The sequence below is a fragment of the Bos mutus genome, chromosome 25, assembly GCF_027580195.1.
Source record: "Bos mutus isolate GX-2022 chromosome 25, NWIPB_WYAK_1.1, whole genome shotgun sequence".
Classification (NCBI taxonomy): domain Eukaryota; kingdom Metazoa; phylum Chordata; class Mammalia; order Artiodactyla; family Bovidae; genus Bos; species Bos mutus.
In genome coordinates this window covers 41926402-41952367 of record NC_091641.1, presented here as the reverse complement: position 1 = coordinate 41952367, position 25966 = coordinate 41926402, and the positions used below count along the sequence as shown (strand labels likewise).

Sequence of the window (25966 nt, the reverse complement as noted above, 5' to 3'; positions counted from 1 at the left end):
AGACTGGCACCACCTTTCAACGTTATGAGGTCGTCACAGAACCACAGGTTTTGGACCCTCTCAGGCTCCATCGTCCAAGGACTGTGGAGCTCACTTTTACTTCCTTCAATCAGCAATCATGCATACACAGTCACTCAGAGGTCATCACAGCACCTCCCTTTTCCCAAGTCCCCAGGTCTCCCTATCTGATGCTCCCTTCCTGGGAGCTCCAATGAGGTGATCAGCCTCCTCTTCTACCTATTGGGGTAGGAGTTCCTGACTGGGGACTGGCCCCAGGGCCTTACCTTATCCTGTGGCCGTTCCTGGTGAGTTGGTCCATCCTTCCAGTGAATCCGGCCGGAGCTTGGCTGTCCAGAGTGGAATGGCAGTCTGAAAGAGAACCCGGAATACCATCAGGTGGCGCACCTCCACGTTCGTCTCAGGGCTCCCCTGTTCCAACCCGGCCAAGCCACCAGTCAGGCGGCTCAAGGGGCCGGCATGGTTGGAATCTCGCTGGGGCCTCCAGAAATGTTGCAGAAACCAGTACTCGGGAAAAAAAGCCCCACACTCGGAGAGTTGGAGAACTCAGGTTTATTATGCCCGCGGGCCCAGAGGAGTTAACACTCCAAGCTCTGAGACCCAAACAAAGGGGTTACAGGGTTCTTATACATGGACAGGCATGATTAACTGAGTTTGTGGGTTTGCAGGGGCTAGGGTGATTGCAAAGATCAAGACAAGGGTGAGTGAGATAAGCTCCAGTTCCTAGTATTGTTGAGTCCCCACTTTCTGAGACCTATGTGATCTAGACTTTGCAAGGAGCAAGCTGAGTTACAGAGACAGAAGGAGGTAAAAATTTAACTTTTCCTCTTCACTCTCAGCCTTAAATATTTCTCCTCTGACTCAGACATTTGCCCCAGTGTGGGGATCGGGCCCCTGCTGCAGTTCCCTCACCCGCTGAGGGCAGGTCCAGTCCTGCTGACACTCCTGTTTTTTCCCCCTAGTTCCTTCGTCCTACCAAGTTTTGCGTGGTTCTATATATTCTTTTCCACTGGTCAGGTACTCTTGTCCCCTGTTAGCTGGTGTTCTGTATGCACTTCTGTGTCTGAAGGTGTATTCCTGATGTATCCTTGGAGAGAGATGTACTCCACATCCACCTGCTCCTCTGCCATCTTGTTCTCTTAGCGTTTTAAATATACTAATCAAGTACTTAGATATGTGATGCTCATAGAGACAGACAGTCCATAGTTTTGACATTTACTTGGAAGAAAATAAAAAATGAATTTTAAAGAAATACTACCTCCCAGCTGTCAGAATGGCCATCAATAAAAAGTCTACAAATAAATGCCGGAGCAGTTGTGGAGAATAAGGAACCATATATAATTGATCAGTGACAATATACTTACTGATGTGAACATTTTAGTACATGTTGAGTAGTGTTCTTGATCTTGATCCTTGATCTTGATCAAGACCATCCCCATGGATAAGAAATGCAAAAAAGCAAAATGGCTGTCTGGGGAGGCCTTACAAATAGCTGTGAAAAGAAGAGAAGTGAAAAGCAAAGGAGAAAAGGAAAGATATAAACATCTGAATGCAGAGTTCCAAAGAATAGCAAGAAGAGATAAGAAAGCCTTCTTCAGCGATCAATGCAAAGAAACAGAGGAAAACAACAGAATGGGAAAGACTAGAGATCTCTTCAAGAAAATCAGAGATACCAAAGGAACATTTCATGCAAAGATGGGCTCAATAAAGGGCAGAAATTGTATGGACCTAACAGAAGCAGAAGATATTAAGAAGAGATAGCAAGAATACACAGAAGAACTATACAAAAAAGATCTTCACGACCCAGATAATCATGATGGTGTGATCACTGACCTAGAGCCAGACATCCTGGAATGTGAAGTCAAGTGGGCCTTAGAAAACATCACTACCAACAAAGCTAGTGGAGGTGATGGAATTCCAGTTGAGGTATTCCAAATCCTGAAAGATGATGCTGTGAAAGTGCTGCACTCAATATGCCAGCAAATTTGGAAAACTCAGCAGTGGCCACAGGACTGGGAAAGGTCAGTTTTCATTCCAATCCCAAAGAAAGGCAATGCCAAAGAATGCTCAAACTACCACACAATTGCACTCATCTCACACGCTAGTAAAGTAATGCTCAAAATTCTCCAAGCCAGGCTTCAGCAATATATGAACCGTGAACTTCCTGATGTTCAAGCTGGTTTTAGAAAAGGCAAAGGAACCAGAGATCAAATTGCCAACATCTGCTGGATCATGGAAAAAGCAAGAGAGTTCCAGAAAAACATCTATTTCTGCTTTATTGACTATGCCAAAGCCTTTGACTGTGTGGATCACAATAAACTGTGGAAAATGCTGAAAGAGATGGGAATACCAGACCACCTGACCTGCCTCTTGAGAAATCTGTATGCAGGTCAGGAAGCAACAGTTAGAACTGGACATGGAACAACAGACTGGTTCCAAATAGGAAAAGGAGTACGTCAAGGCTGTATATTGTCACCCTGCTTATTTAACTTATATGCAGAGTACATCATGAGAAACGCTGGACTGGAAGAAACACAAGCTGGAATCAAGATTGCCGGGAGAAATATCAATAACCTCAGATATGCAGATGACACCACCCTTATGGCAGAAAGTAAAGAGGAACTAAAAAGCCTCTTGATGAAAGTGCAAGTGGAAAAAAAAAAAAAGAAAGTGCAAGTGGAGAGTGAAAAAGTTGGCTTAAAGCTCAACATTCAGAAAACAAAGATCATGGCATCTGGTCCCATCACTTCATGGCAAATAGATGGGGAAACAGTGGAAACAGTGTCAGACTTTATTTTTCTGGGCTCCAAAATCACTGCAGATGGTGACTGCAGCCATGAAATTAAAAGACACTTACTCCTTGGAAGGAATGTTATGACCAACCTAGATAGCATATTCAAAAGCAGAGACATTACTTTGCCAACAAAGGTCCATCTAGTCAAGGCTATGGTTTTTCCAGTGGTCATGTACGGATGTGAGAGTTGGACTGTGAAGAAGGCTGAGCGCCGAAGAATTGATGCTTTTGAACTGTGGTGTTGGAGAAGACTCTTGAGAGTCCCTTGGACTGCAAGGAGATCCAACCAGTCCATTCTGAAGGAGATCAGCCTTGGGATTTCTTTGGAAGGAATTATGCTAAAGCTAAAACTCCAGTATTTTGGCCACCTCATGCAAAGAGTTGACTCATTGGAAAAGACTCTGATGCTGGGAGGGATTGGGGGCAGGAGGAGAAGGGGATGACAGAGGATGAGATGGCTGGATGGCATCACTGACTCGATGGACGTGAGCCTCAGTGAACTCCGGGAGTTGGTGATGGACAGGGAGGTCTGGTGTGCTGCGATTCATGGGGTCGCAAAGAGTCGGACACGACTGAGCAACTGATCTGATCTGAGTAGTGTTATGATAACTATTAGTGCTGACACAACGATTATCATTTCTTTCAAGTCTTTTTCATATATTCCTTTTGAGATTCTGTTCAGTTATACATTATCACAAGATATTAATATAGTTTCCTGTACTCCACAGTAGGTCCTGGTGGTTTCTTTCATATATAGTACTATGTATCTGTTAAGGATCCCAAATTCCTAATTTATCCCTCCCTACCTTTTCCCTTTGGTAACCATAAATTATTGATCTCATATAGAACTGCATTTCAGCAGTTTATGACAAGCTCAGTCACACATTTGGTAATATAAAAAATAATCTTCTGAAACAAGCTACATAGATATTAATATAGCCAGCAGTTATTAGTAAGGTCACAAGCAAGAATTTAAGTCAAGAACCTTCACTGGGTATAGCCCGGTATACCGCAGGTCATCTGACTCAGTTAAATGATTACAGCCGAGTTAAGATCCTGGTTGTTCATCATGGAGCATCTGACCTTTATCCATAAATTGGTTACTGAGATAAGCTTTAGAAACAATCTTAGCGTGTCCTTTTTAATAACTTAATTAAAACTTTTAGCAATATAACATAACAAGGAACTGTCTCAGAAGTCAGTCTTAAGCACAGACCTTAAATAACAAAACTAGAATTTAATATTCAGTGAAACACAATTTTTTTTTTTTTTTTTTTTTGAGACTCATTGTGAGGGCATTAACACTGTACCCAGGGAAGGTTTTAACCCATCAAATAAAAATGAGGTCTGTCAGGGAGACAGGAAAAGCCAAGCGGCTGTCTTGGATTTCCTATAGTTGTGGCTCTTTGATTTTCAGCTGTTGTTTATCCATTTTTAATTTCCTGATTTAGGAGCAGACCATGTTTTAAGGACATCAGGATAGCAAAAGTCTTACCGTGAGGGATTATTTTTTGTAGAAGCAGAATGAGCTTTCTCCCAGTTCAGTTCAGTTGCTCAGTCATGTCCAACTCTTTGCAACCCCATGGACTGCAGCACGCCACGCTTCCCTGTCCATCACCAACTCCCAGAGTTTATTCAAACTCATGTCCACTGAGTCGGTGATGCCATCCAACCATCTCATCCTCTCATCCCCTTCTCCTCCCGCCTTCAATCTTTCCCAGCATCAGAGTCTTTTCAAATGAGTCAGTTCTTCACATCAGGTGGCCCAAGTATTGGAGTTTCAGCTTCAGCATCAGTCCTGCCAATGAATATTCAGGACTGATTTCCTTTAGGATGGACTGGTTGGATCTCCTTGCAGTCCAAGAGGCTCTCAAGAGTCTTCTCCAACACCACAGTTCAAAAGCGTCAATTCTTTTGTGCTCAGCTTTCTTTATAGTCCAACTCTCACATCCATACATGACTACTGGGAAAACCATAGCTTTGACTAGATGGGCCTTTGTTGGCAAAGTAATGTCTCTGCTTTTTAATATGCTGACTAGGTTGGTCATAACTTTTCTTCCAAGGAGCAAGCATCTTTTAATTTCATGGCTGCAGTCACCATCTGCAGTGATTTTGGAGCCCAAGAAAATAAAGTCTGTCACTGTTTCCACTGTTTCCCATCTATTTGCCATGAAGTGATGGGACCAGATGCCATGATCTTAGTTTTCTGAACATTGAGTTTTAAGCCAACTTTTTCACTCTCCACTTTCACTTTCATCAAGAGGCTCTTTAGTTCTTCTTCGCTTTCTGTCATAAGGGTGGTGTCATCTGCATATCTGAGGTTATTGATATTTCTCCCATCAATCTTGATTCCAGCTTGTGCTTCATCAAGTCCAGTGTTTCTCATGACGTACTCTGCATTTAAGTTAAATAAGCAGGGTGACAGCATTGTATACAGCCTTAACGTACTCCTTTCCCAATTTAGAACCAGTTTGTTGTTCCATGTCCAGTTCTAACTGTTGCTTCTTGACCTGCATACAGATTTCTCAGGAGGCAGGTAAGGTGGTCTGGTATTCCCTTCTCTTTAAGAATTCTCCAGTCTGTTGTGATCCACACAGTCAAAGCTTTTGGCATAGTCAATAAAGCAGAAGCAGATGTTTTTCTGGAATTCTCTCGCTTTTCAAAGATCCAGCGGATGTTGGCAATTTAATCTCTGTTTCCTCTGGCTTTTCTAAATCCCACTTGAACATCTGGAAGTTCATGGTTCGTGTACTGTTGAAGCCTGACTTGGAGAATTTTGAGCATGACTTTGTTAGCATGTGAGATGAGTGCAATTGTGCAGTAGTTTGAGGATTCTTTGGCATTGTCTTTCTTTGGGATTGGAATGAAAACTGACCTTTTCCAGTCCTGTGGCCACTGCTGAGTTTTCCAAATTTGCTGGCATATTGAGTACAGCACTTTCACAGCATCATCTTTTAGGATTTGAAATAGCTCAACTGGAAGTCCATCACCTCCACTAGCTTAGTTCATAGTGATGCTTCCTAAGGCCCATTTGACTTCACATTCCAGGATGTCTGGCTCTAGGTGAGTGATCACACCATTGTGGTCATCTTGGTCGTGAAGATCTTTTTTGTACAGTTCTTCTGTGTATTCTTGCCACCTCTTCTTAATATCTTCTGCTTCTGTTAGGTCCACACCATTTCTGCCCTTTATTGTGCCCATCTTTGCATGAAATGTTCCCTTGGTATCTCTAATTTTCTTGAAGAGATCTCTAGTCTTTTCCATTCTATTGTTTTCCTCTATTTCTTTGCATTGATCACTGAGGAAGGCTTTCTTATCTCTTCTTGCTATTCTCTGGAACTCTGCATTCAGATGTTTATATCTTTCCTTTTCTCCTATGCCTTTCACTTCTCTTTTCACAGCTATTTGTAAGGCTTCCTCAGACAACCATTTTGCCTTTTTGCATTTCTTTTTCTTGGGGATGGTCTTGATCACTGCCTCCTGTACAATGTCATGAACCTCCATCCATAGTTCTTCAGGCACTCTGTCTATTAGATCTAATCCCTTGAATCTAAGTCACTTCCACTGTATAATCATAAGGGATTTGATTTAGGTCATACCTGAATGGTCTAGTTGTTTTCCCTACTTTCTTCAATTTAAGTCTGAATTTGGCAATAAGGAGTTCATGATCTGAGCCACAGTCTGTTCCCAGTCTTGTTTTTGCTATAGAGCTTCTCCATCTTTGCCTGCAAAGAATATCAATCTGATTTCAGTATTGACCATCTGGTGATGTCCATATGTAGAGTCTTCTCTTGTGTTGTTAGAAGAGGGTGTTTGCTATGACCAGTGCATTCTCTTGGCAAAACTCTATTAGCCTTTGCTCTGCTTCATTTCGGAGAAGGCAATGGCACCCCACTCCAGTACTTCTGCCTGGAAAATCCCATGGATGGAGGAGCCTGGTAGGCTGCAGTCCATGGGGTCACTGAGGGTCGGACATGACTGAGCAACTTCACTTTCACTTTTCACTTTCATGCAATGGAGAAGGAAATGGCAACCCACTCCAGTGCTCTTGCCTGGAGAATCTCAGGGACGGGGGAGCCTGGTGGGCTGTCGTCTATGGGGTCACACAGAGTCGGACACAACTGAAGTGACTTAGCAGCAGCAGCTGCTTCATTTTGTACTCCAAGGCCAACTTTGCCTGTAATTCCAGGTATTTCTTGACTTCCTACTTTTGCATTCCAGTCCCCTATAATGAAAAGGACATCTTCTTTGGGTATTAGTTCTAGAAGGTCTTGTAGGTCTTCATAGAACCATTCAACTTCAGCTTCTTCAGCATTACTGGTCAGGGCATAGACTTGGATTACTGTGATATTAAATGGTTTACCTTGGAAACAAACAGAGATCATTCTGTCGTTTTTGAGATTGCATCCAAGTACCACAATTTGGACTCTTTTGTTGACTATGATGGTTACTCCATTTCTCCTAAGGGATTCTTGAACACAGTAGTAGATATAATGGTCATGTGAGTTAAATTCACCCATTCCAGTCCATTTTAGTTCGCTGATTCCTAAAACATTGATGTTCACTCTTGCCATCTCCTGTTTGACCACTTCCAATTTGCCTTGATTCATGGACCTAATATTCCAGGTTCCTATGCAATATTGCTCTTTACAGCATCAGACTTTACTTCCATCACTAGTCACATCCACATCTGGGTGTTGTTTTTGCTTTGCATTGATCACTGAGTTAGGCTTAAATAATCCATAATCTTAAATAATGTTTATTTACTTTACCAAAGTAACAAAAAGATTTTAAAAACAAATATAAATCACTTAAAGGCAAAGAAATTCATAATCTGTTATCAAAAGTTGCATTCTAAGAAAACTTTGTTCTCTAAACAGAGAAAATCAAATTCTAGTCTGGTACCAGCTTACTGTTAATAACAAAATTTGTTTATCTGTTTAATCTTAGAAAGTCTTTTCCATAAATCTTGAAAAAATAGCAGTATTCTTCTAAAGGCATGAGAGTAAAACCATAGAAGGCATGTTTAAAATCTGATTCTACTGCAATTGACAAGGGAACCTGATCATTGTTGTGATATGTAACACTTTAATATAAGTAGAATTAAAACTGACCATATTTTATCAGGGCATATCAGATCTATATAAATTTCACACAATTTTAGGATATCTATATTAGTAACATCAACCATACAGTATAACCTGAAAAGATTTATCATCCCTTAACAGTACTTCCCATGTAATTTAACATGTCCAATGGATCCCGGTAGCTTAATAGCTCTTTGGGATGTCTCAGAGGCCCTCTGAAGCATCCCAGATTTAGTTAGAAGTCGTTATTTAGGAAGTTTTGTCAATAAAAATCAAAAGGGTTTATAACACTCAGTCAGGTAGGAGCATACTGTGAAATAAGAGTTATTTACTTAGCCGAAGTTAACAAAATATTTCAAAGGTAAATATAGAACAGATCAATTAAGAGATAAAGAAACTTAAGTCTATTATTAAAAGCAATTCAACATCTGAAGAAAGTATGTCCTCTCAACAGAGAGAAAGGCCAAATTCAAGTTTTGCACCAGCTTACTTCAAACTCATTCAGGTAAACTTAATTAAATTCATTTTAAACTTAGTCAGTCCTGCTGCTGCTGCTGTCCTCAGATCAGATCAGATCAGATCAGTCGCTCAGTCATGTCCGACTTTGCGACCCCATGAATCACAGCACACCAGGCCTCCCTGTCCATCACCAACTCCCGGAGTTCACTGAGACTCACGTCCATCGAGTCAGTGATGCCATCCAGCCATCTCATCCTCTGTCATCCCCTTCTCCTCCTGCCCCCAATCCCTCCCAGCATCAGAGTCTTTTCCAATGAGTCAACTCTTCGCATGAGGTGGCCAAAGTACTGGAGTTTCAGCTTTAGCATCATTCCTTCTAAAGAAATCCCAGGGCTGATGTCCTTCAGAATGGACTGGTTGGATCTCCTTGCAGTCCAAGGAACTCTCAAGAGTCTTCTCCAACACCACAGTTCAAAGGCATCAATTCTTCGGTGCTCAGCCTTCTTCACAGTCCAACTCTCACATCCATACATGACCACTGGAAAAACCATAGCCTTGACTAGACGGACCTTTGTTGGCAAAGTAATGCCTCTGCTTTTCAATATGCTATCTAGGTTGGTCATAACTTTCCTTCCAAGGAGTAAGCGTCTTTTAATTTCATGGCTGCAGTCACCATCTGCAGTGATTTTGGAACCCTCCAAAATAAACTCTGACACTGTTTCCCCATCTATTTGCCATGAAGTGGTCGGACTGGATGCCATGATCTTTGTTTTCTGAATGTTGAGCTTTAAGCCAACTTTTTCACTCTCCACTTTCACTTTCATCAAGAGGCTTTTTAGTTCCTCTTCACTTTCTGCCACAAGGGTGTGTCATCTGCATATCTGAGGTTATTGATATTTCTCCCGGCAATCTTGATTCCAGCTTGTGTTTCTTCCAGTCCAGTGTTTCTCATGATGTACTCTGCATATAAGTTAAATAAAAAGTGTGACAATGTATAGCCTTGATGTACTCCTTTCCTGATTTGGAGCCAGTCGTCTGTAGGTCTATGTCCAGTTCTAACTGTTGCTTCCTGACCTGCATACAGATTTCTCAAGAGGCAGGTCAGGTGGTCTGGTATTCCCATCTCTTTCAGAATTTTTCACAGTTTATTGTGATCCACACAGTCAAAGGCTTTGGAATAGTTAATAAAGCAGAAATAGATGTTTTTCTGGAACTCTATTGCTTTTTCCATGATCCAGCGGATGTTGGCAATTTGATCTGTGGTTCCTCTGCCTTTCCCAAAACCAGCTTGAACATCAGGAAGTTCATGGTTCACTGGCTTGGAGAATTTTGAGCATTACTTTACTAGCGTGTGAGATGAGTGCAATTGTGCGGTAGTCTGCTGTCCTAACCATACACAAAACTTTTTTTCAAGGGTCCACTTTCCACAAACTTTTTAATCACTTTCTGTAACAGCCACCTGTAATTCAGACCTATTTTCTTTTCCCTTTATAAAATATAATTTTATTTTTATACTTTTTATTAAAAACATACATCCTACTTATTAGACTAGCAAACAAACATTAATACTATTTAATATTGAATATTTCCCAGGTTATGGGAATCTGAAATTTATCTAGGTTAATTTTTCTTGTATTTAGAATTGTTTGATTTGTAAGTACTTACTTTTCTTTAGGCCAATTAAATTAGAACTCATTTACAACTTCAACAATATTATCAACAACAAAAAAAAGACATACACTGAGACATATATAAACAACAGACAGACAGACTGACAGAGATCTTATAGTTTTCTGTTTGAGATTTAAAATATCTCTTTGACCCCTTTTTTCCCTTTGCTTGATGTTCTAATTGGCCCAAGGCTGAGGTCTCAGGCAAAGCTGGCTGTGTATTTCAAGGATATGAAAAGGGTTAACTTCAAGCTTTTTCCTAGGCAGGCCTTTTAACAAGTTAGCTGTTTTAATTGTATATGCAAAAAGAATTGGTTTTACAATTTCCAAAAAGAAAAGTCTCTCACTCCATTCAATCAGCAATCACGCACTCACAATCACATAGAGGCTATCACAATGCCTCCCTTCTCCCGAGTCCCCACGTTTCCCTAACTGTTGCTCCCTTCCTGGGAGCTCCAAGGAGGTTATCAGTCACAATGCCTCCCTTCTCCCAAGTCCCCAGGTTTCCCTAACTGATGCTTCCTTCCTGGCAGCTCCAAGAGGGTGATCAGCCTCCTCTTCTACCCATTGGGGCAGGACCCGACTGGGAACTGGCCCCGGGCCTTACCTGAGATGGTGGCCACTCCTGGTGAGTTGGTCTGTACCTCCAATGAGTCCGATTGGGGCTCGGCTGTCCAGAGAGTCAGAACACCAGTCTGAAAGAGAACTCGGAATACCATCAGGTGGCACACCTCCTTGTTTGTCTCGGATTCCTTCACTCCAGCCAGGCCAAGCCATCAGTCCAGCAGCTCAAGAGGCTGGCATGGTTGGGGAATCTCGCTGGAGCCTCCAGAAATGTTGCAGAAACCAGTACTCCAGAAACCAAGCACCACACTCGGAAAGTTCGAGAACTCAGGTTTATTATGCCAGTGGGCCCAGAGGAGTTAACTCTCCAAGCTCTGAGCCCCAAACAAAGGGATTGCAGAGTTTTTATACATGGACAGGCATGATAAAGCTCCAGTTCCTAGTATTGTGAGTTCCCACTTTCTGAGATTACATGATGTACATGATCCAGACTTTGCAAGGAGCAAGCTGAGTTACAGAAGCAGAAGGAGCAGGAGGTTATGTAAAATTTTCGCTTTTCCTCTTCACAAGGAGCAAGCATCTTTTAATTTCATGGCTGCAGTCACCATCTGCAGTGATTTTGGAGCCCAAGAAAATAAAGTCTGTCACCATTTCCATTGTTTCCCCATGTATTTGCCATGAAGTGATGGGACCAGATGCCATGATCTTAGTTTTCTGAATGTTGAGTTTTAAGCCAACTTTTTCACTCTCCTCTTTCACTTTCATCAAGAGGCTCTTTAGTTCCTCTTCACTTTCTGCCATAAGGGTGGTGTCATCTGTGTATCTGAAGTTATTGATATTTCTTCCCAGCAATTTTGATTTCAGCTTGTGCTTCATCCAGCCCGGCATTTCACATGATGTATTCTGCTTATAAGTTAAATAAGCAGGGTGACAATATACAGCCTTGATGTACTCCTTTCCTGATTTGGAACCAGTCAGCAGCTCCATGTCCAGTTCTAACTGTTGCTTCTTGACCTGCATAGATTTCTCAGGAGGCAGGTCAGGTGGTCTGGTATTCCCTTCTCTTTAAGAAATTTCCACAGTCTGTTGTGATCCACACAGTCAAAGGTTTTGGCATAGTCAATAAAGCTGAAGTAGATGTTTTTCTGCAACTCTCTTGCTTTTTTGATGATCCAGTGGATGTTGGCAATTTGATCTCTGGTTCCTCTGCCTTTTCTAAATCCAGCTTGAACATCTGGAGGTTCACAGTTCACATACTGTTGAGGCCTGGCTTGAGAATTTTGAGCATTACTTTGCTAGCATGTGAAATGAGTGCAACTGTGTGGTAATTTGAACATTCTTTGGCATTGCCTTTCTTTGGGAGTGGAATGAAAACTGTAAATATTAGAGAAATCCAATCAAAACTGCAATGAGGCATCACCTCACACCAATCAGAATGGCCATTGTCAAAGACTCTACAAAGAGCCACGGCTGGAGAGCGTGTGTGGAGAAATGGGAAGCCTCCTCCATCAGTGCTGGAATGTCAATCGGGAGTAGCCACCATGGAGGCAGTGTGAGTGTGTGCTAAGCCACCTCAGTCGCACCCAACTCTTTTCGACCCTGTGGACTGTAACCTTCCAGGCTCCTCTGTGCCTGGGATTCTCCAGGCAAGAACTGGAGTGGGTTGCCATGCCCTCCTCCGGGGGATCTTCCCCACCCGGGGATCAAACCCGCATCTCCTGTTTCCTGCATCGGCAGGTGGGTTCTCTACCACTAACGCCACCTGGGAAACCCATGGAGGCAGTGGGGAGGTTCCTTAAACAATGAAAATGGGAACAAAATTACAATATTCCTGTCAACTTAAAAAATATTCACAACCTAAAAGTTGAGAGTTACGTTTTATTCGGTGGGAACTTACAGGACTTCAAGCCCAGGAGACACCATCTCAAGTAACCCTGAGAGACCTGCTCCCAGGAGGTGAAGGGAGGAGCCAGGTTACACGGAACTTTGTAACAAAGGGCAGGTAGTCTGAATATCAAAGCATTATTGTTAAAGGAAACCAGATATCCTGAGTCAAGGAATTTAGTGCTTTTCTGTGTATGGGAAGATGCAAGAGGCTGACTCACTGGACCATTCCTTTCATATGCACCTCACCTATCTGGGGCCAGCATTCTGCTTTCACATCCTGAGCTTCCTTTCCTCAGGGCTCACCTTAGGCAGTGTCTGCAGTCTGAAGGCTGCTAGGGAGCATATTCTTCTCCTTCCTGAGTTCTCGGAGGGCCCACCGGCTCACACTGGAGGGCTGCAATTGCTGATGACTACGACATCCTTGTTAACTGATACTGCAGGAAATAGTCCAGTTCTCACTCCCTAACACCACACGCAAAAATAAACTCTAAACAATTTACAGATCTCAATGTGAGGACAGACACCCTAAAACCGTTGAGGAAAACAAAGGCAGAAAACGCTTTGTTGCAAATCACAGCAAGTTCTTTTTGGATCCATATCTTAGAGTAAAAAAAATAAAAATAGGCCAAAGGGACGTCATTAACCTTAGCAGCATTTTCACAGCAAAAGAAACTCTAAATGAAAGAAAGACAACCTTCAGAATAGGAAAAAAAAATTTCAAAACAAAGATCCTCACTAAGAATTCATCTCCAAAACATACAGACAGCTCGAGCAGCCCAACTGTTACAGCCAAACGCCCGGGAAGCACACTCACTCAGAAGGAGTGGATAGTGTGATGCCGTGTATCACACTGGTGGGTCTGAGGCAGAGTTTCCTTTTTAGCCAAGGACCCCTACCAATTTTTGTGACAATCTTTTATACCCAAAGTGTACGTGCCCAAACCCACATCCCCCAAATTCTCTAAAGCCCACTCTGGACAATGTTAGTACGAGATACAATCAGGTTACACTCATAAATTTACATGTCTGGTCATGTAGTCTAACTTACATCACTGGGTATTCCTAAGATTACGGATACTGACTGATTACACCGTGGTCATGGTATTCTTTTTGGCTCTGGAAGGTCTAGGTATGGGGTCAGCCTGGTCTGGTTTCGAGGCACCCGTGAGGCCGGCTGGTTGCTGGTATTTTATCTCTATGGCCTCCCAGATATATAGTCCAAAGTTTGCCAAGAGTATAGGATGGACTTTCCTTTCTTCTAGAATGCAGTCACTCCAGTCACGGCAACCTGCCCCTTTCCTTCTTCACAATATCAAAAATAAAGTAAAAATACCCAATAGGGAAATGGGCCAAAGATCTCAATGGATATTTCATGAAGAAGGCATACATGTGGCCATTAAAAACTTGAAAAGATGCTCAGTATCACTAATGGTCAGAGGAAGGCAAATCAAAAGTCCAATGAGCTATCACCTCACGTCAGTCAGAATGGCCATCTCAGAGAATCTCCAACAATCATGTGGAGAGAAGGGAATGACCCTGCACAAGAGTGGGAATGTAAATCAGTATACCCATTAGGCAAAGAGTATGAAGTTTCTTTTAAAAAATTAAACTTAGAAGTACCATAGGATCCAGCAATTCCACACCTGGGTGTAGATACGGGGAAACCCAAAATTTGAAAAGATGCCTGCAGCCTGATCACAGCTGCTCTAGGACCATAAACAAGACACGGCAGCAATCTAAGTGTGGAATGCAGATGAACGGATAAAGAAGATGGGGTCCCTAGACATAATACAGTATTATTCAGCCATTAAAAAGGGTCAAGAAATGATATTTCCAGCCACAGAGAAGAAAGTAGAAGTGATCATTCTAAGTGAAGTAGGAGAGACAGGGCAAGACTAGAATCATGGTATCACTTCTAGGTGGGAACTAAAAATGGAGACAGATGAACTTCTTTACCAAAGAGAAACTGCCTCACAGACATGGTTCCCAGGAAGAAACTTATGGTCCCCAAGGAGGAAAAGAGGAGGGCAGGGAGAAATAAGCTGGTTTAGATTAACATACACACACTATTCTTTATAAAATCATCTGCAAGGACCCACTGCAAAACACAAGGAACCCTTCTCAACACTCCGTAATAACTTATATGGGAAGAGAACCTGAAAAGGAACATATATGTCTAGTCAAGGCTATGGTTTTTCCTGTGGTCATGTATGGATGTGAGAGTTGGACTGTGAAGAAGGCTGAGCGCCGAAGAATTGATGCTTTTGAACTGTGGTGTTGGAGAAGACTCTTGAGAGTCCCTTGGACTGCAAGGAGATCCAACCAGTCCATTCTGAAGGAGATCAGCCCTGGGATTTCTTTGGAAGGAATGATGCTAAAGCTGAAACTCCAGTACTTTGGCCACCTCATGCGAAGAGTTGACTCATTGGAAAAGACTCTGATGCTGGGAGGGATTGGGGGCAGGAGGAGAAGGGGACGACAGAGGATGAGATGGCTGGATGGCATCACTGACTCGATGGACGTGAATCTCAGTGAACTCCGGGAGCTGGTGATGGACAGGGAGGCCTGGCGTGCTGCGATTCATGGGGTCGCAAACAGTCAGACATGACTGAGTGACTGAATTGAACTGAACAACTATACATGAATCAAGCCCCTGGAAAGACATTCCCCCCTCTCTCATTACAGCGCTCAGTTGTTCAGTCACGCCCAGTGCTTTGCAACCCATGGGCTGTAGCTTGCTAGTATCCTCTGCCCATGGAATTTTCCAGGAAAGAATACTGGAGTGAGTTGCCATTTCTTTCTCCAGGGGATCTTCCTGACTCAGGGATCGAACCTGCATCTCTTGCATCTTCTGCATTGCAGGCAGATTCTTTACTGCTGAGCCATACCAGGGAAGACCCACTTATTATTAAATCAATGTTAATCAAATCTACACTGAGGAATCCCCTCCCACCGGTCAGAACGGCCATCATCAGAAAGATCTCCAAAGAATAAATGCTGCAGAGGACGTAGGGAAAATGAAATCCTCCTACACTCTGAGTGGGGATGCACGGGCATGCAGCCATGATGGAAAACAGCATGGAGGTTCCTGGAAAAAGCAAACAGAGGAGCCACGGGATCCAACAACCCCACTTCTGGGCTCAGATCTGGAGAACATCACAATTTGAAATGACACGTGCACCCCTGTTTTCAGAGAAGCACTATTTACAATAGCCAAGACATAGAGTCCACCAAAATGTCCAGCGACAGGAACATGAAGACTGAGTGGTCCATCTGTACACTGGCCTACTCCTCAGGCTCTGGGGGTGGAATCAGGATAGGAGAATGTGGGCCTCTGACCAGGAGCTGGTTGGAAGAAGGGAGATCAGTCCTGAGGGCAGAGGGTTCTCTGAAGTCTGTGGACCCCAGTGCCCTAATGGGCTTCATCCCCAGTGGGGACATGGGCAGGGGCTGAGCCCCTTTAATGAAGCCACAGCAGCACTGGGCTCAGAAGTCCTGACGACGTCTCAAACTCTGACACCATGTTTTACAAAGGAACAAGAGAATGAAGCTGAGCTCCTGAGGGCCAATAGTTCCGGCTCTGAGTTGCTTCCAAAAGACCACCATCACCTGCGTGGGGTCAGCTGGGACCCACTTGCCCCCTTCTGGCCTTTCCTCTTCCCCCCAGTGGTGATTCCAGTGACATTTCCAGCCTGCACCCCTCTCCCAGGCCAGATGCATCTGTCCATCCACTGCCTCCCCACTTCACCCCTGGGTGCAAACGGGCCCCTTGGAGGAGTGGATCCTGCTGCTCCCCACGCCCAGGAGGCACAACCCCACCTTCCCTGGCTGCTGAGCCCAGACACCTGGTGTAAACGAGCAGGAGTCTATGGGCTTCCCAGGACAGACTCTGTCCCCGATCCTCTGCTGGAGCTCCTCTCTGAAGTATGGAGAGTTATCTGATGCACATGCCCTGAGTTGTTTTACAGATACTAAAACCCCCACCGAATGGAAGAAGTTAACTACTTGATGAGCATGAACATGTAACCACCTGAGCTTCCAGTGCCTGAGAATTTGTGAGGTTAGCTGCCTCTTAGTTCACCAACCAGAAAACCATGCACCAGCAGATCACAAATTCTGTGGCCCCCTCCCTCGTGTGGCCCTTACAACTGCTTTGCTGAAACCCTTCAGGGAGTTTGGGGTTTAGAGCACAAGCCACCTGTCCTCTTTGTTTCGGTACTTTTATAATTATTGCTTCACTTTCCTTCACCACAACCTGGAGTCAGTAGACTGGCTTTACTGAACTCAGGCGTGTGGACCCAAGTTTTGTTCAGTAACACGGGGGCCTCCCAGGCTCCCATGTCCTTGTGTCCCAGTGACTGCAAACACCTCCTCCAGAGCCCATGGCCAGTCCCCACACTAATTCTCCTCTACCCCTAATCTGGTAGTTACTGGTTATATCATGGTATTGATGAAGACATCCAGAAGAGCCAGCTGTGTAGGGTGGACACTTCTGGACTTGACACCAGGCCCCTTTCCATGGATAGGATGGAGTGGCTGTTCTCACGGGCCCCATGGTGGAAGAGCTCACCTTCTGATGAAGCCAGGCCTTGAACCTTTCCAGGTGACTCCATGGTCCTCATTCTCCCCAGAATCCCACCCACATGTCTGCTGTCTGTGCCGATGTATATGGGATCTTGGTACTCTCCTAAAATGAGCACGATTTTATACTCAGATAATGGGCTTCCCTGGTGGCTCAGATGGTAAAGAATACACTTGCAATGTGGGAGACCTGGGTTTGGGAAGATCCTGGGTTGGGAAGATCCCCTGGAGAAGAGAAGGGCTACCCACTCCAGTATTCTGGCATGGAGAATTCCATGGACAGAGGAGCCTGGCAAATTAGAGCCCATGGGGTCACAAAGAGTCAGGCACAACTGAGCCATTTTCACTTTCAATGGGTTGAACGTTGGCCCCAAAAGATGTGTCCCCCCAGAACATGTGAACAAGACCATATCTCGGAACAGGGTCTTTGTAGATGCATTTAAAGATATTGAGCTGAGGTCATCATGAGTGTGGGTGGCCCTCAATCTGATTAGCAGGTTCCTTGTAAGCGTCAAAAGAAGGGAGACAGACACAGAGGACAAGCTGCACGAAGACGAAGGCAGAGACAGAAGGGAGGGGGCCGCAAGCCCAGAGACCCCTGGAGCCCCAGAAACTGGAAAAAGCAGGAAGGACCCCATCCTGGAGCCCCTGGAGGACCACACCACCTTGATCTCAGGCGTCTGGTCTTCAGGACTGGCGGAGGATGAACTCGTTGTTTTAAACCACCCAGCTTGTGATCATTTGTTAGAGAAGCCACAGAGCAGCCACACAGACCCTGCTCTGTAGGATCCTAGAAGTGTGGATCTCACTAAAGGCAGATAAGGCAGATGGAGGGTGGATTACAGAACCTTAGAGTCAGCACTGGGCCCTCAGAAATGCTAAAGCAGTGGCTGGACCCCAGAATGTTACATCAGAAGCCCATCCCTAGGGTACCGGCTTGCACACGCCTCCCCAGGTTCTTACACCTGTACATGTGGTGTAGTATCTCAATCCTGACTGAGAACATTTAATGTCACTATTCACATGGCCAATTAAGAACCCATCAGTTACACAGAAGAAAACCCAGTTAAGATACTTGCCACACTGATGATCAATTCTGACGATGGTCAGGGGCGGGGACTTACATGCAGCCAGCAGCCCTTCCACCATCTCCACCCCCTTACCCCCAGTCCTCCAACCCCCCTCACCAAGGAGCATCCTCCATGGGAAGCTGGGGGACCACACAGAGGCATCTCTAAATAAACCTTGGCAGCTGCTCCTGAACCTCATCCACCCTTCCCAGGTAAGACACCTGAATACGAGCAAAGACCTCACAGGCTGGAGGAAAGGACTTGGAGCCACCCCAGCGACAGCACGTTTGCGAGTTGGCTCGTGCAGGCCAGGCGGGATGGTCCTGACCCAGGGGCTTTTCTGGAAGCTTTCCGTTTCCTACCTGAGTTACCTCTCCAGTCCTGCTCCCACTGCCTTTTCTCTTGCTTCCTCACCCCTGCCCCCCGCCTGGGGAGACATCCAACAGCAGGAACAGGTGACATACCACTTCCTTACCTGGTCTAGAAAAGACCTGATCACAAACAGCAACCACAAGGCCGTCTCGCCAGCCCAGCTCCACACACTCCGCAGAGTATGGTGTAGAGTCCAGCTGCAGGCACTCTTACACCCGCTTACAGAGACCTCAGCCCAGGCTCACCTGGAAGGGCTGGCCGGCCGGGTCAGGTCAGCCAACCTCCCCCATCAGGGGCTCACAGTTGCAGAAAATGGGCCTTGCTGTGCCCACCAGGTGCAATGAACAGGTGAGGGTCCTGAGGGTCAGGATGGACACGGGGCTGGAGTTCTGGCTTGTTTTCTAATCATTTTATCTGACCCATGAGTGGGAGGTAATTTCAAAAAGACCCTCTCCTAATGAGAGGAACCCAGGAGTCAGGGAGAGGAGGGCTGGCACATGGCCCCAGTGCCTGGGTGCAGCAGAAGTCTCTGGAAGACTCGGTGGAGGGAGGCTGCACAGTGAAGCCCAGGGTCACTGACCTGTCCAGGAGCAGCTGTTTGTTAATTTAGGTCCTGCTCTGAGGGGCTCAGGGTCAGGTCTGACCAACAGGTGGACCAGGGGTGCTCTGCAACAAGGGCTCTGTACACGATTCCTGGGTGCTGAGCCCTGCAGGATACCCGAGCCCCATATCCTTGGAGGAGCCTGCCCACCAGAACCTTGTGCTCCTGAGAAGGGTGTGTGAACGAGCACCCTCTCTGTGAAGCAGGCACAGAGTAGCTTAGTGAGTCCCCCGTGGGCACCCCTGGGCCCATCCACAGGGAAGAGGTTGGTAGGCAGGTGCTGGCCGCTGTGCTGTGTGTGGGAGGCCACACAGGAACCTGTTGTTTCTTAAACCTGACACCACGGAGGCCTCCCCAGGACAGGGCAGACAGCCTGCCCTGGGCGGTGGGAGCTCCTGGTGACCCTGAGGGGGCTGTGAGAGGGACAGGCCAGGCCAGAGGGGAGTGAGCGCCCAGACAGAGCCAGGGGGCTCGGGGCCCGAGGGGGCCTTTCAGGTCTGAGTGGGGAGTGGACGAGCAGGTGGTGAGTGTGACCCAGGAAAGCGGCCCTGGTGACGTGAGGCTGAATCTGCTTCAGAGGGACAAGCCTTCCGGATGATCCCAGAGACAGGATGTGACACAAGAGTCCTGTAAAAGAAGGTGAGTGAGTCCCCCTAAGAGGAGGCTCTGTGAGCTGCCCTGGGAGGGGGTGAAGGGGCAGACATGAACCTGCTGTGAGTGGGCAGTCACCCTGGGCGGGGGGGTGGGCACAGACCCCACTCCATGGCCCCAGCCTGTCCTCTGGGTGGATTACTTGGCTGCTCGGAGCCTCAGCCTCTCAGCCTGCTTGTGGGCTGATGGTAGCATGGACTGACAAGTAACTTGCTCAGAACAGGGCAGAAAAGAGCCTCGTGGAAATTCCACAGAACACCATCAAGATGGGACTCACAGCCGCTGTTTCCTGCAGGTCTGTCTCCAGGATCTGGAGGGCAAAGGCGAGCAGACTTGTAGCAGAGCCTGTGATGGGCTCAGTTTTGGTGGTTGGTGGAGTATCCGCTCTCGTCTCCAGGTCCTGCCCTTCAGGCTCTGGGTCAGGGAGCCCGTGAAGTATGGGTCCAGCTGTGCCCACCTTTGAGGCCTGGAGGGGTTGGGCAGGAAGCACTGGTGTGGTCATCACCTGTGCAGAAGCTTGCAAGACAGGGTCCAGTAGGAGCTATTGCCCCGCAGGCGGGTTCAAGTCCACAGCACACATCAGCTTCTAGAGGCTCTGTTTCCTAGACACAAAGCAAAGTCCTAATACCCAGTACACCCATGGCCTGTGTAAAGGCACATCTGATCTGGCTTCAGGTGCTGCTGTTGGGTCCCTCCTGACTGGAGCAGGGCCACCAAGTCATGACGGCAAGGTGGTGCAGGTGTCAGGGAACAAGAGCACACGGCCCAGGCCCACGAGAAGCCGTGCTGTGCAGGGAACCAGTGCTGTGGCCACGGGTGCGCCCTCCACCCGCCCCACAGGCACAGACTACTCATCAGTCCAACAGATCTTGCTCTGGCCTGAGCCTAGCTGAGGTTCTCTGCATCAATACGGAACGTTTCTTTTTTTTCCATTTTGGTTCAAGTAGGCAAATAATGAATAAGGAAACAAAAGCTGAGACCAACACACCCAAGGCTTTATCCAGTGGCCAAACACTGGAAAAGCAGGAACTAAATACACAGATCAACTTCTCACACACCCACAAAGTTATTTAATTTCATTAAGATGCGATCAGATCAGTAACTAACCAAGAGGGCTTCAGGGCAAGGCTTACCTGAGCTCAAGAAACCTGGATGAACAGGAGTTTCCCTACGGCTCTGCATGCCCTAGAAACCAGAGCTGGGCATGAAGAAGTGCTGCCACCTTTTGGGCATTTCCCACAACAACAACTTTAAACCCAGTTGGGCAGACAGACATTCACAAGGCCTGTGGGGCTGTAAATGACACCTGCCATCAAGTAACGTCCCCCTGGTAAATCATCGGAAAAGAATTCAAAATAGGGCACACTTTCAAGAAGTCAATTTCAAGTGGTAAATTATACCCTGTAAAAGATCAAAAAGCACAGGTAAAGCTACTCCACTCACTATTCAGTTCAGTTCAGTTTAGTTGTTCAGTCGTGTCCGACTCTTTGCGACCCCATGAGTTGCAGCACGCCAGGCCTCTCTGTCCATCACCAACTCCCGGAGTTCACTCAGACTCACGTCCATCGAGTCAGTGATGCCATCCAGCCATCTCATCCTCTGTTGTCCCCTTCTCCTCCTGCCCCCAATCCCTCCCAGCATCAGAGTCTTTTCCAATGAGTCAACTCTTCGCATGAGGTGGCCAAAGTTTGGAGTTTGAGCTTTAGCATCATTCTTTCCAAAGAACACCCAGGACTGATCTTTAGAATGGACTGGTTGGATTTCCTTGCAGTGCAAGGGACTCTCAAGAGTCTTCTCCAACACCACAGTTCAAAAGCATCAATTCTTCAGCGCTCAGCCTTCTTCACAGTCCAACTTGCACATCCATACATGACCACTGGAAAAACCATAGCCTTGACTAGACGAACCTTTGTTGGCAAAGTAATGTCTCTGCTTTTGAATATGCTGTTTAGGTTGGTCATAACTTTCCTTCCAAGGAGTAAGCATCTTTTAATTTCATGGCTGCAGTCACCATCTGCAGTGATTTTGGAGCCCAGAAAAATAAAGTCTGACACTGTTTCCACTCTTTCCCCGTCTATTTCCCGTGAAGTGATGAGACCAGATGCCATGATCTTAGTTTACTGAATGTTGAGCTTTAAGCCAACTTTTTCACTCTCTTTCACTTTCATCAAGAGGCTTTTTAGTTCCTCTTCACTTTCTGCCATAAGGGTGCTGTTATCTGCATATCTGAGATTATTAATGCAAATCAAAAGTACATGGACTAATCACCTCACACCAGTCAGAATGCTGCTGCTGCTGCTAAGTCGCTTCAGTCGTGTCTGACTGTGTGACCCCATAGACAGAAGCCCACCAGATTCTCCCATCCCTGGGATTCTCCAGGCAAGAATACTGGAGTGGGTTGCCATTTCCTTCTCCAATGCATGAAAGTGAAAAGTGAAAGGGAAGTCACTCAGTCGTATCCGACTCTTCGAGACCCCATGGACTGCAGCCTACCAGGCTCCTCCGTCCATGGGACTTCCCAGGCAAGAGTACTGGAGTGGGGTGCCACTGCCTTCTCTGCCAGTCAGAATGGCCATCATCAAAAACTATACAAACACCAAGTGCTGCCCAGGATGTGGAGAAAAGGGAAGCCTCCTGCACCTATGCCCAGGATGTAAACTGGTAACAGCCACGGTGTAGGATAGTGTGGAGGTTACTTAATGAAAACGAGAATGAGACTAGAAGACTCCCTAACACCACACATGAAAATAAACTCCGCAAAGTATAAAGATCTTACTGGAAACTCAGATATCATGGAATTCTTGAGAAAAATATAGAAAAGGCACACTTTTCCATAAATTACATCAAGTTCTTTTTCAACCCACCTCTTAGAATAATGAAAAATAAACATGAAATAAGAAAACAGGAACTAACTATCCCTTAAAAAGTTTGCACAGGAAAGGAAAGCCTAAAGGAAAGACAGGACAACCCTAAGAATAAGGGAAATATTTGCAAACATAGATAATCCCAAGAATTCATCTCCAAAACAAACACCTCCTGCAGCTCAATATAAAAACACCAACACTCCCAGAAGACACGGGCCAGAGACTAGGAGGGTGTTTCTGAGGAAGACTTAGTGTCTGCCATTACACACAAGAAAAACGCTCACCATCACTAATTACCAGAGAAATGCAAATCAAAAGTCTAAGAGGTATCACCTCACACCAGCTCAATGCCAATTCAAAACTGCAAAAAGAAATGCTGGCTTACCATTGACAACTGAATGTTCATTGACCTTTAACACATTCTGATTTTAATATCAAGCTACACTTACATATTGGGTTAACCAAAGGGCTCCTTTGGTCTTTAGGTAAAAATAAGACACATTTTTCATTTTTACCAAGAACTTTATTGAACAACATATTCATTTTGTTCTACTACCTTCTGCCAATTTTCAGGCAACTTACAACTGATAATTCCACCATCCCAAAACTTTTTATCTTTTTGAGCAAAGAACTGTTCCAGGTGCCTTTCGCACTCTGCCAGGGTATTGATATTTTCTCCATTAAGAGAATTTTGTAAAGACTGAAATACATGGACATGTGAAGGTGGAATGTCTGGTGAACACAGCGGATGATCACAACTTCCCAGCCAAGCTGTAACAGTTTTTGCCTGGTCATCAAAGAAACATATGGTCTTGCAGTATCCTGATGGAAGATTATTCGTTTTCTGTTGACTAATTCCAGACACCTTTTGTCGAGTGCTGCCTTCAGTTGGTCTAACTGAAGAGCATTGGGAGCATTATTGGAATTAATCGTTTGGTTTTCTGGAAGGAGCTCATAATAGAAGACTCCCTTCCACTCCCGCCACATACATGACATCACCTTCTCTGGATGAAGACCAGCCTGGGTGTGGCTGGTGATGGTTCATTTTGCTCGCCCCACAATCTCTTCCACTCCACATTATTGTACTGTACCCACTTTTCATCACCTGTCACATTTTGCTTTAAAAATAGAACGTTCTCCTTATGTTTAAGTAGAGAATCACATGTGAAAATAAGATCAAGGTTTTCTTAACTTATTTGGAACCCAAACATTAAAGTGATTAACATAACTGAGCTGGTACAAATGATGTTTAACAACTGATTTGGATATTTTGAGTATGCCCACTGTTTCCCTTGTGATGTAACATGGATCATCCTCAAAAAAATCTCGACTTGATCACTATCAACCTCAACTGGTCTACCCGACTGTGGGGCATCATCCAGCAAGAAATCTCCAGCACAAAACTTCACAAACCCCTTCTGACACATTCATCAGTCACAGCACCTTCTCCATACACTGCACAGATCTGTTTTGCATTTCTGTTGCACTTTTACTTTTCTTAAAATAATAAAGCATAATATGCTGAAAATGTTGCTTTTCTCCTTCCATTTTCATTACTAAAATGGCTGCACCAAAAATCTACCAATTTTGGTAAGCTATTTGTAAAGGCATGCTGGTATGACAGCTGTCACATTACAATCTAATAAAATTGCTTCTTTTGAATGAGTTAAATACAACTAAACGCTACTAGAGTCAATGCATGGAAAAAAACTTTCTGGTCAACCCAACATTTCATCTGATGTAGGATTTCAATGTCTAACAAAAAGACAGTATTTTACATACTGTTACAACTTGCTGTTCTGTCGTGTCTGACTCTGCAACCTCATGGATGGCATCATGCCAGGACTCCCTGCTGCCAATCAAATTTTGACTTGCTTCAGAAATATTTCATGATGAGTATACTTCCATTAAAAACCAGAATAGTAAAATTTTAATAAATTCTGGTTTGGGTAACTTTAAAAATAATGCCATGCACCCCTCACAGGACAGAGCCCAATGGCTTGGGGGACGGGTGCTGTCCTCCAGGACACAGCATCCAACACACCCACTCACAGTTCAGCAGCGTCCAGTTCACTCCCTCAGACAGTCCTAGTGAAGCTCTGAAATTCAGTGTTGTGATTATTCAGTCATAACTTAGAAATTCCAACTGAAGTAGAGCCCACCAGTCCTGTGCCTTGATTGGAAAATGGGGAACAAAAAGTAAAGTAAAAGTCAACCTAAGTCCACTGACTCCCTGTTTCAAGAGTGCTGTGTCTGAATGCCTTCGTGCCCCCAGATCCACACGCAGGGATTCCGAGGGCAGTGGGCGGGGCCGCCCTCGGCAGACAACAGGTCATGAGGCGGGGTCCCCAGGAGTGGGGCTCGTGCCCTTATGGAGGAGACAGACCCCAGCCCCTCTCCTCCGCGTGAGACACAAGGAGAAGTCTGCCACCAAAAGAGAGCCCTCACCCTGCCAGGCTGGTGCCCCAACCCAGACTGTCAGCCTCCAGAGCAACGAGACATAAATTTCTACTGTTCACGGGATGGGCCGCCGTCTGCGGTAGTTTGTTAGCAGCCCAGAGGGGCTACGGCAATATCAGCAGGAATGCACGGGACAACCTGGGATCTGGAATCTAAAAAAGTTCCAACAGCACTGCAAAAATTAAAACCCTGAAGTATAAAGCTTACAAAACATATATATGCACGCGTGCAGAAGACAGTGAAACTCAGGTGAGCACAAACAAATCACAAAATACAGAGCTCTTCCTTGCTCACGAGCAACGCACTCAACGTTGTTAAGAGGATCATTTTTTTCCTCCCAAACATATTTGACGAATTGTTTCAAAAGCTAAAGGAGATGACAGAAGGCTAAACCCCCAAACTTATGGTAAAGCGACAGAAATGAAGAGTGTGATGCTGGAGAGCAGAGAGAGACGCAGAGCAGAACAGAAAGCACAAAATAGACCCATGTGAATCCAGTCAAGTGGCCAGTCAAAGGGACAGTGTAACAGAGGAAGGAAGTGTGTCCACAAACGGCCAGGAAGCAACTGGAAACCATGTGGGAAAATGAACGTAGACACAAATACTCTAACTCACACACACAAAAATTCACTCAGAATGGTCCATAAACATGAATGTTTGTTTTTTTTTTTTTAATAATAGAAAATTATTTAATTAGTATACATGTGTTCCCCATCCTGAACCCTCCTCCCTCCTCCCTCCCCACACCATCCCTCTGGGTCGTCCCAGTGCACCAGCCCCAAGCATCCAGCATCGTGCATTGAACCTGGACTGGCATCTCGTTTCATACATGACGTTTCACATGTTTCAATGCCATTCTCCCAAATCTCCCCACCCTCTCCCTCTCCCA

General features: G+C 45.3%; 1 long non-coding RNA gene across 1 annotated transcript; it reads right to left on the bottom strand.

Moving 5' to 3' along the window:
- Positions 1-284: 284 nt before the first annotated feature.
- LOC138985603 (uncharacterized) lies at positions 285-10781 on the bottom strand. The gene is made up of 3 exons (XR_011462634.1): positions 10636-10781; positions 1383-1510; positions 285-369 (listed from the first exon to the last, which is right to left on the bottom strand). It is a non-coding gene; the product is annotated as an uncharacterized lncRNA (long non-coding RNA).
- Between the last annotated feature and the right edge of the window lie 15185 nt (positions 10782-25966).